Raw genomic sequence first — 12,392 nt, forward strand, 5'->3', positions numbered from 1 at the left:
CCATCTGATGTCCTTAATGGTTGTGTATTTGTAAATTCTGTGATAGGAGAGTATACTTTAATTTGCCTCAGTTAGGGTTTAACTGTATTGCATTTAAATTCAAAGTAAAGCACCCTATATACATATACTTCAGTTATCCAACCCATTTCTCAGATGTAATTTATTATAAACCCAATTAAAACCGAATGTGACTGACACTTTGTATAAAGTGCACTGCTACTGCTAGTACCACTTCATTCACGTATTTGACAGTTCAGGATGTGGTCAGTTCCAGAGGTCCATTTCCTAATCACATCTGAGATTGTAATGACTAACTTTCTGTTTACTTTTTTTCTGGGTATCTGAGTTCTGTAGACAACCATGAACTGGCCATGAGCTAAAGGACAGCCAAATCTAGATAATACTGTGTGCTTGCACATGAATTTCATTTACTGACCTGCCAGTGGTGGATTCATAAAACTGTGAAGAAATACTGTGTTGACTATATCCTCTTAAGTTTTTAGAACTCAAATCTAGTCCACTGTAGCGATGAATAAGTAGGCAAAATCCGGTAAATCCTGGAAAATAAACACCTTACCATTAATAGTTTCTATTTAAGTAATAATCCAAATCAGACTGATGAAACTGAAAAAATGATCTAAAATCAACATTTTTAATTCAATAAATAATGTTTATTTCATATATGTACATTACACAGACTGATTGTCAAGTTCCTGTAGCAATAAGTTTTATATATTTTTGTGATAAAATGCATTGATATCACATGCCTTAAGGAATGCATATTGATAAAGAGGATCATCTTAACTTAGAAAACTGTTGTCAACAATTGAAAACAGACACTGTTATATGAAAAGTGACCTCATTAAAGCATTTTTTAATATGCGGTACCCATTAGTGAGGAAACGGAGAACTATGCTGAATTATAGTTTTGTTTTTTTATACCAGTAGAGAGCACTGCTGATCACATTTTGGTTCAGCATCTTGGTATACCCTTTAAAAACAGTCTCCAATGCTAAATATAATATGATCAGAAATTATAAGCAGATCACTTTAGACTTCTCTCGTATATTATGAATTAATATTTGTTTTGTCTGTCTCCAAGCACTAGTAATATCAACAGTTGAAAGAGAGTTTGGCTTTTCATTCCATAGAGTGAATATTAGATCTTCTTACAAACAGGGAAATAACACGCTGCAGTTTTTCCTGCTGTTTCAGTCTAAACATTGCCATGTGGAATGGCTGCCTGAGGGAGATGTTGCATGATTGTAGCTCCCCTGACAAACACCTCTAATTGGCTCATTCCCCGGCACTCAACCAGGCAAAAAGGTTTCCAGCTTTGTTGGTTGCCGTAGGCTCCCCGAGTGGAGGAGAGGAGTCTAGATAGTGAGTGGAGGAGCCTGCCTCTGTTGGTGTGAATGTTTCGACTGGGCTGTGCTTAGTTTCTGGAGGGAGCATGTTCTCAGATGATTCTGGATTATGTTTGTGCTTCCTCACCTGCAGAGAACAGGCCTTAAAGGCGTTGTGTCAATCTAAATCGGACGCCTAACCCTAACCCTAACCCTAATCCCATAATGAAAGGAAACTCTAGCCATTTAAACAGTAAGTGGTGGACATCCGCATTAATTTGGTTGGTTGTAGTTGTGTTATATACAATAATTATCATCAGCATCACAGTGTAGCATCAATCTTTTGAAATTTAGTTTATTATGAGTCAACACAACACATGTATAACACCTTTAAATGTATCTGGAAATTTCTCTCAGTCATGTAAAATACAGAATACAGACCTGAACATAAAACATGATGACTACATAAAACATAATGTGAAGTACAAACTCAAGTTCACAATAGTGAACCTTGGTGACAATGTAAGATGCTGCATATTTAGCCATTGCCTTCCCATCCAGTCTTCCATATACATGGTGACAACATGGCCAGTGATTTCTTTCCACCCCTAACTGTGGTAAATACTAGCTAAACATCTCAACAATGTCAAAGCATTGTCTATTTTCATTGGTACAGACTGATCTAACCAAATGCCTTGTTCCTTGGCACAAGCAGGTGGAGATTAGGATTTTGAAAAAAAAATTAAAAGTACAATCATGACGCAGACGTTAGTCCTGTTCTGTTTGATTTGTGTTTTTGATGAGGCTGCCGTCCGTGTAATTGTAAACCATTCAGCTTCTTTTGTGTTGCAAAACACACTGTGTGATAAACCAGGAATAAAAATGATCAACTATTGTTTTACCCACTGTATTTTTTGTAAATCAGAGATAGCCAGACACCACATCACATCCCAAATGTGCCTCAGATAAGTACATAAAAGCCTGCTGAATGTATTAAACTGAACCTCAGGAAGCAATGGCTACATAATCGGCAAAGCCAAAACAGCAGATTACTCCTCCTGTGTTGGTTCAATGGGCCTCTGGATATGCATAATGTTGGACCCTCCTGTTGCTCTCATCTGTTGATTCTGACATGGTGCATAATGGTGTAGAGAAGACAGACAATCCTTTTGTTTCTTTTGCTTTAACAGGGCGTGAAAATGAAAGGAAAGCTGGAGCTCCTTTCTTATTTTCTGCTGTTAGCTAAGTGGAAAGATTTAATTGACCTAAATGGTTTTCTTTGTCCTTAACACAGACAAGTGAGAACAACCCTGCTTCCCTAACACAGAAAGCTATCGTACTTTAGATTCAATGACAGGCTCAGTCAACACTGCCATCCACTGGTAGATTGTTGGACTTTTATCCTCTCACAGTAGTTTAAAACTGAACAAATGTGTCTTGTATGAGGAAAGATGCTTGAAAACAAGTTTTTATTATTTTTTTTCAGCGGCCTTTCACCCATTAAGGTGGTAGTGATTCAGTGCGCCTCTGAACCCTAGTGCCACCTCATCCCCTTTGACAGCCAAAGACCCTATACACCCCTGCAGTGGCTATTAATAACACTCCGAGCTCACACTTGACTTATCGCTTTCGTGGAGAGGAGAAAGTGCCTTTGTCTCAGCATCTAGAAGGTGCTGGAACTTATCCGCGATTCGTTAATTAAATGTGATCATTGTGACCAACACATATTGCCATTTTTGATGATGGTGTGGTTTAGCTCTATTATTATACCAGCTCAGGAATTCATATTTGTTTCATAACATTAAAACTTACTGTAAATATATATGGGTAATAAGAAAGAGAAGAGTAAGAGAATATGCAGCACTGTACCGAAACATCATATCTTAAGGTTCAAAATGTGCAATGATATTTACATTTGTGTAGATTTACATCAGGGATTAACAAATTCTCATGAATTTCCAAAGGAAAACTTAACTTTTTATGCTTCTTAACATTACAAGACAGGAAAAACGCTATCAGGATTTATCATTTTAAGAGATTCCTGGAGCGCCAAATGGGAACATCAGTGTTTTTCTACATATTATTATTGTATTTTGTGACTGTGCGGTAGTTTTCATCGTTTATGTCACATTTTTGTTGTTGTGCTTTAATTCTTAAGGTTCTGAAATATGTTTGCAATGTTTAGAGGCTGACCTTTTATGTGCCTGATTGTAAACTGTATACTTACAGGCAGTTTTAAGCCATTCTGTAAAATGAAGGCCACGCTGATTGAATGGAGAACAGTTCTGAATTAATTTTTTGTTTGGGCAAATAATTGCTGTGTTTGTCACGATCCTTATCCAGCCTTACTCATCTCTGAATGGTAAAATGGAAGAGATTTTTAATTACATAAGTGGATGCACTTTGTCCTTTGATTATTCCTATGTTGTTTATATATAGTACTGTAACTCCAATTTTGTTGGAGAAAAAAAATGTTTTTTGTTACTTAACTCTATTCCGATTTTACTGAAATTATTAATTTTTTCCTGTTTATCTTACCCTTTGAAGATAAGCCTAGCGGATTCACTGACATGGATGAAACTTCGCTGGATAACCTTGAACACTTCCAGAGAATGTCAGCTGAAGACGGCAGGTAAGAGAGAGGCATAATTAAACACACTCCAAAGTGAGGGTAAGGGTTGGATCTCAGTGAGAAGCAAACGCAGCCAATGAATCCCGATAGACAGCTGTGTCTGAGTGTAAGAGTGATTACCTGAAGCAAAGCCAATGAAGCGTTTATCAAAGTGTATTATGAATTTGCTTGAATTGTTATCTCCTCTGTTTCTTTGCCATGCTGCTGGAAATTTGAATTTAGGCTTAGATAGTAGATCCAATGTTGTTGTTGCTGCTTAGCAACAGCAGTTGCAGCTAAAGTTTCAATTAGGGACAGACCTGATCTTGACTTTTTACCTGCAGTTAGTGGGTAATGAACACTAAAACAATGAGCCCTGCATGCTCTTGCTGATTTCAGGAAACAGCTATAGACTGTATATAAAGATAGATAGACCAACCATGACGTCACCCACAGGATTCCTGAAGAGCAGTTTTAATTCCCGGCTAATCCAAAAATGAGGCGGAGTGTGCAGAAAGACAGCTAGTGATGGCCATTAATGGCCAGGGGCTCGGGTCTCAAGGCGTGTACGGGGATGAAAGGTTTTGTGGCCAAGCGGAGCATTTTAACATTGGGGGTTATTGGGGATTGACTTTTGGACCCAGCCACGGGTCGGAACCTCACTCACCTCACGTGGAATCATTGTCCAAATGATGGTAAAATAGCTTCTAGACAGAACTGAACATCTCATTTGCAACACCCTGAAAATAGTCCGAATTTAAATATTCATCCTTTATAAAATCCCAAAAATGTTTGCTATGTGAATTATCAAATTGTTGAAAAGTAGACCACATTTATGCCTGGCAGTATTCATCTTCAGCTAGGCCTTGAGATTCTCTTAAATTTCTTTGCATTTCTGTCATCCCCTCTCAAAAAGATTAGTGCGATACTTTAGCTGCCATCTTTTAGTCAGTTCCAACTGTTAGACATTACATTAACTTTGTTGTCATTGTCTAGGCTGGTGTGCCCAGACTCAATTATTATCTCAATTCTTCTTAATATGAGGCTGGTAACATGGCATTGGGATTTCATTATGGGCCGTGTTCCAACTGATACAGAAAAAGGAATAAAAAATGAGCTCAACAGCCAGGGTTGGCAAATTTGCACAAAATATCTTTCATTCAAATGTAGGTGTTTGAGCTGCATGTTCAGTGAATATGTGTTGCTTTCATTAAGGGCATTGTAGAATGTAAATCCCACATATAATCCACAGCAAGTCTGCAGGCATTCAATCTAATGGCATTCAGCTTTTTAAATTCTTGTTCCAATTCCTGTTCCGCGTAACCCTCACCGCAGTGCCTCAACACCGTTTATTCTAAAATGACCTAGTTGTTCATCATAAATATGCAGGTGAAAATGTGTCATTGCAAGGTGATAAAAATGGTTGTGTGCCATCAATCTGTAGCCTACGGCTCCTGCTCCACATTTGGGGTAGTAGAGTGAATAAATGTGGACTGAAGTGTAGGTCAATAATAAAAAATAACACTCTGCCTGTGGGATGAGGGGAATATTTTAATTGTTCATTTTCTTAGACAGGGATTGCAGCACACGTATATCACTTTAACAAGGCTTTATTGTGAAGCCACAGTCCTCTCTCCTAATTTCTCCTTAATAGATTACACATCACCACAACACAGGCTATTGTGTACGTGTTTAAAACTTGAATAATAGAGCCTCAGCACCAAAGAAAGATCTTTTTCTCTAGAATTGTGTGACAAAACCAAAATAAAGAGCTACTCAAACAAAGATTGCTGTAGGATTCCTAGTGAGCAAATTTTATAAAAGCTTTCATTCGCTGAAGGTGCTGAAAAACTGACAACACACACCTATTCTTTCTCAGGTTTAGGTTTGCAATAAGAATACACTATGCATGGTGGATAAATGAATAATTTACACATACAACAGCAGTTTCACTGCAGATGAGCTTGTTTTGGCTGACAACATGTGTCCTGTGTCTGCATTTTTTATATTTGCAAGTTTTCCTCTAGAGAAACACAGAGGCACTATTTGGGCTCTAATCTTCACAGCTTTGTCGCCCTCCTCACTGAGAATGGTTACTGTAATGGGTAGCTGTCAGTTTTGCTGAATAGTGTAGACGCATTGTTTTCTCTTGCCCATTTCATTTGCATGCAAATGATCACAAAGATGCTTTTGTTGTACACAAAGAAAGTGATTTTGTGTTTTTGGTGTTTCATATTGGGTTCTAAAGGTGTTAATTTTTATGAGGCCAGACTGATTTGTGAATTTCAATGATCATAATGCCTTTTTGAGGGTCTTCATCTCAGACGAAGGTTTAGGAATTTATATTGGTATCAGACGACTTGGTGACTACACTGTCACAAAGGATGTTGGAGAGGCAGGCAAAGGCAGGGATGTGAGGCCTCTTATGCAATGACTGTGAAAGAAAGAAATGAGATAAAGAGCTACAGCCAGTCTCTGAGCACAAAGAGACCCGCAGATTATAAGCCATGTCTGTGATCTGAATGAACTGTCACCACAGAATGAATCAAAAGAAGATGAAAGGAATTAAATAAGTTCATCATATGACATAGTTAGTCCTTCCAGGAATCTGTCTGTTTCAGCTAACTTGGGTACACTAATAATGGTAAAACCAAATGTCGGCAGATTGGAGAACAGAGCGGAGACAGACAAAAGATCCATATAGTAAAACACAATACTGTCGCCTTAGTTGTACGCTTTCCAGAATAATTTCTTAATTTTCTTGTGACCCAGAGGGTTGCCAACCACGAATTAGAAAATTACAGAGTTCATTAATCCAAACCTGATTTTACATTTCATCAGCTGGCTCTCTGCCATCACGCCTCCTTTCCACGACATTTCTTGATTAACTGTGATCAAACTAAGAGCTCTGGTCTCCACAGTGTCTGTCGCCACAATCAGTGTCAGTCATTTTCCAGTTTTAAACTTAGAGTGAACTTTATGGAATGATTTTACACTGACATTTACCTTCATCTTACACCTTAGTAAAATTCCCACTTGCTGATGCCATTGCTCCCATGCAATGTGTGGCACGAGACATGAAGCCAGACTTATTTCCTCAACCACTTTTCTCAAGTTCCTTGCAAATCACATTAATATGGCAAAATTGTGTGAGCTAGATATTACAAACTTCATAAAAAAGGAGAGTTGTGCAGCAATGACACCTTGAGGTAAAAAAAAATGGCCATCCCAAAATAACATAATGACCTTTCTCCCTGCCTTGCAGGAGGAAGCATCCTGGTGTCTTTGTCTGCTGCTGAGACATCTTTTGGAGGAGCTCCACATTCCTAATCTCTGTGTGACTCCTTTCAGAATCTCAGATTTAGCTCCACTTGCTTTTGTAGCAGCACAATAATCTTTGCTATGTTGCTCTCCCCTGGCCTGGAAAATGGATTAATTTGGAGCGTTGAAGGCCTTTTCTGGCCCAGTTACTGCCTATTTAAGTGACATATTAACAGAGATAGACAAAGGATCCATGCAGTAGCTTTACTGCAGTGCAGTGGAAATTATGACCATATCATAATCTCTTCTCTCCTTTCAATGTTAACATGTATCTTGTACATATTTGCTTTCATTTGAAACAACGCACCAGTATTAAACACAGAGTTTCTGGTTAGGTGGTCCAATTGACCTCTGCCAGGTGTAGGGACAAGACTTTGTGGTGATGATGGTGATCCTCAAAGTTCTCTTTCCATCACCTGACAACAATCCCACTCTGGGTGGGCAGTTCTCCTCCCAGGCTAAGCAAAGTAAAGCCTGCTTTCCCTTCCTGAGCCGCCATATAGTTTGCCGGAACCTCCATAAGGTTAAAGTCCTTCTCCATAGTTTCTCCAAACTCCTCCAAAGTTTTTGTTTCTGCGACTGCAGAAGCCTCAGGCTGTCTGGCATCACGGTACCTGCCTGCTGCTTCTGGAGTCCCCTGGGCCAACTAGGCCCGAAAGCCATCCTTCTTGACAGCTTCCCTCACTACTGGTGTCCGCCAGCAGGACCGACAACCTTCTTTCCACGGCTCCCACTTACTGCTTCTGGAGCAGAGGATTTGAACATTTCTCCCTCCGATTCTATGTCCCCAACCTCCCCCTGCAACCAGTCACTCCCAGTTGACCTTCACTACAAGTTTTTAGGTTTACTAGGTGTGACTGGCAGCTTTCCCTGCCCCCTGGTCCAACTCACCACTAAGTGGTTGCTCTGTAGCTCTCTTCACCCGAACTTTGGGTTAAGATGCTCTGGTACCAAGCACACTGAGCCACCTTATGCTCGAACATGGTATTCGTTACGAACAATCCGTGACTAGCACAGAAGTCCAACAACAAAACCCCATCCTTGTTAAAAGTCCCTTCCAGGACGCCCACCAGGGCCTCTAAGAATGCTGGATACTCCGAACTGCTGTTCAATGCATACACACAGACAATACTCTGAGCCTTCCACCGAGTGACTTGTAATCGCATGGAGGTGACGCTCTCGTTCACTGGGAGAACTCCAACACGGAGGCACCCAGTCAGGGAGTAGACAGATGTGAGACCTCTTCTTCTCTCTCTTTGTAGTAATCTCTCCTATGGCGGCACAGGATTTGAGTATTCCTTACTGTATATATTTAAATACCTCAAAAACAGTTTTCCAAAAAAATACAGAAATCTCCTTAATTATTTTAGATTATGATTTAAACAGGGAAGTCAGTCTGTAATAAACAGCAGCACATGTCGAATGCATCTGTTGCGGGCTCCACAGCCTGGCCAGTATTTCATGTCAGCAACTAAGCTATCCCGACAGCTTGTCATTTGAAGCTGTGGAGGAAAAAAAACTTGATGTAACCCCTCTCTGTTTAAAAAAAGTGTATGTGAAAGAATCTAGTAAGATGAGATACCTGATTTTGGACACAGATCAAGCGATTTAATAAGGCATGTTAAGTAGACATTTGGCAAAAATAAATGAATAAAAATTGCGTGCCCGCAGGTGGCAATAATAGCCCAGGTGACTTGTCACACAGAATCCATTTGTGCTGAGTTTTTACAACTGAGTCTTTTGGTTAGCTGATAAATTCAAACTGAGTCTGTGTCAAACCAGCAGAGTCAGCTGCTCCATCGGCCTGTTGTTGGTGAGACTGATGCCTGCAGATGTTGTGATGTTGCAGAGAAGATTTGCAGTCTTAGTCATGTCTGTGTGCATGTTTGAATTTTATTCTCAAAGCACCTGAAAGTACTTCTGTCAACACACACATATGTCAATAACATAACTCTAATGTTAAATGAGCTTTATTTATTCATCCAGTGCTGTATTTTAACAGATGAATGACGTATTGATAAGCATTTCTGTAAATGCGTATGAATCATTGAAAACCACACTTCTTTTTTTGAGGAATCAAGCTTTATTACAAAACACAGTTTCTTTTACATTTAATAAGGAATATTACTGAATATTTAAACTTGTGAGATTGTGTGTGGATAAGGATTTCTATTTCCACCACCTGGCAGTGTCAACTATAACTTGATAGTTTTGGAAATTGTCTTGATGATCAAAGTTTATTTCATTTGAATTACCTCTGTCATGTTATTTACCATGGTTAAATGTGTTTCCTGGTAGTATTTACTGTATTTATTTATAGTTATCACTGAAATATGTAGGAGGATTTAAATAGCAGTTTTTCATGTTGTGCAGTGCCAAATACACCATATATATTTTTTAGAAATAAAGCTGCTTGTCTCTTTCTCTGTTGCATGTATGTCTGCAGGTCTGTCACCACCTATCTGTCCTCACTCTTCCCCAACTGTAGTGTGGAGACAAACATAATTTCCCAAGGCTATTCAGAAATTTCCTATGTAGAGTTATGCTTTAACGCGTGGTACTAGCGCATGTTGTAGTTGTCTATTGCCATTCTCAGAATTAAAACCTGTGGCACAGTTAATTTTTTACTCCAGTGCATTTGTCAGTATCGGAAATAAGTTTTTGAACTTACAGTATTTCCCCCACGGATTGACTGTTTGTTTATTTGTGAGAAGAACACAAACCTGCATTATGTCATGTTTGAAAAATCATTATGCTTTTATGTCTTTGTGTAAATTTTCCTCCGACCAGCACATGTCTGAGCCCCTCTGCCTGACTGATTTGGGTTATTGTTCTGATTTAATTTCCAGAGGGAAACACTTGGGTGGTAAGAAACATGATTGGCTAATTAACAAAAATGTCTCTTGGCATTTTGAATAGAATGATAGAGCTCCCAGAGGCTTGTTAAAACTGAACCTTGATAGAAAGCAAGGCTGTAAACAGGAGCAATCTACAGTATCAAGTCCGAAATGAAGTCTCCAACTGCTACAAAAGGAGAGAGAAAAGCAAAGTGATACAGATAGGCCCCCCATAGTTCTGTTGCTTTCACTTTGCAGATTGTCTACCACTCTTTCAACATAAAACATAATTTCCTGTTGTTGAAGTATTTCAAGCATCTTTCCCCCAAAACATATTGTCTTTCAATTCCCGCGCAAGGCTATACTACCAAAGACATAATGAGATAAGCTTCTGATAACAAAACATCCTCCTTTCATTCTCGTCTCTGATTCTATTTCAGTGTTGTGCTTTTCTACATCTGTTCTCCTTTTATCTAATCATGTAGTTCATCTACCCACATGAGACAAGTCGCAGACTCTCTCTGGGCCTAATGTAACTCCATGAGGCATTAATGCTAGGCTGAATCCATTCGGCTTCTTTGCTTATTGAGGTCTCAACAATTGACCATGTATTGAGTGTTTGACATGACAGTAAGTATGGCAACAAGAAGAAAATCAACGACCAAATTGGACCGAATTGGGCATGAATGGGAGGTTGTAGCCGACCGTCATAGTTATTGTGTTAATTTACCTGAAGCAGCTGTTTTTTTTTTTTTTGAATGCATTTGCTCATTCTGCATTCAGATATGTGAAAGAGTGCACAAAATATGCATCCTGCTACAAATATTTTGTCTCCAACCTTCAAAATGTTTTGTGTGCACCATAACAATGTCTCTTAGAGCTACAGTGCCATATCGTATTGTTTTCTTAGTCTGTAAGTGATCATCGTTAGTAACTGAACATCCCATCCACCAGTGTTAACAGTTGTTGTTGCTAAGAAGAGCATATTTATTGTCAGCCTAATCTGAAGTTAATAGGGCTGTGGTTTGTAGTAATATTGCATTTTATTGTCTTGTACCGACACGTTTCTATTATTTTGGTGACCCCAGTGTAGTCAGTGTGCTAGGCTAAATCACACTTTAGTTTTTAACTCAGTTCACTTCAACAGCACCATAAAACTACATCTTCCAAATTGATTATCCAGTTGATTTACCACTTTTCTAATGCTATTTCAACTTAAACTGGAAGCAGGTCTGTTATATTAGAATGCATTCCTTTTCATTACTGTACCTAATGAACTGGCAAGTGAGTGTATAATCAGCATACTGTATTTCCAAGTGGATGTGACTATAAAAAGTCTTAAAAAAAAACTGACACGAGAAATTAAAAATAATTTTAATGTTGACAGCATAATGACACTTTTTCTACTCACACTAGAACAGAAAGTCCCATAAACTGTAATATATTATATGAAAGAGGTCCTTTGGCTGCACTCAAGGCCTCTACCATGTTATGATACCATCTGGTGTGGTGTTGGGGAAGTGTCGGGCAAGAGAGCCAGACAGAAATATAGATGTGCTTTAATTTCGTCCTGCTGGTAGGTTCAGCAATCAGTCAGAGATTTTTATTTCTAAATAAAGAGGTAAGTCAGTTGAACAAACCACTTACAGTATGCAAAACACTGTTGGAAATTTGCTGACATGGAATGGTAAATGAAGTTCACTAATGTGTTACAGTTGTTCATTGGCCAAGACCCTTTCCTGTAAATCTAAAACATAAAAGTAGATTCTCATTGTTGGCATGTGTCATTTTCTAAAACCTTGTTTCACCATAAAAGCAGCTGGCGAGGTTTTCAACATTGAGAAAATGTTTCATGAACCTTGGACAGTCCCAGACTGCATTGAAACTGTCTCAAAACACCACAATGAAACTGAATCACTTCTTTAACTGCAGATAATTCATAGAGATTATAGAGATCCAAGGGCTGTGCAGCACAAACCATGTTTGAAATGCTCAAACCAAGATAAAATTTAGGGTGTGAACTGTTGAATCACGGAGAAATTTTAAATGTTTGCTTTAACAAAAAGTAACCTTATGTTGTACATAGAGACGCAACATTGATTAGTTGGGTAATCAAATGTATATTCAGATGAGATAAATGAGAAAAAAAAGACAACCAAAATAGTGAACTTTATGAAAACCTGTGATAATAGAGGCATTCCTCAATAGGTTTATATTATACACAGTATGTTTTAACTGGCAGCATTACACTAGTTCTTTATGTGTAAAAGTGTTATA

This window comes from Chelon labrosus (assembly GCF_963514085.1).
Source record: "Chelon labrosus genome assembly, chromosome: 21".
NCBI classification, from domain to species: Eukaryota; Metazoa; Chordata; class Actinopteri; order Mugiliformes; family Mugilidae; genus Chelon; species Chelon labrosus.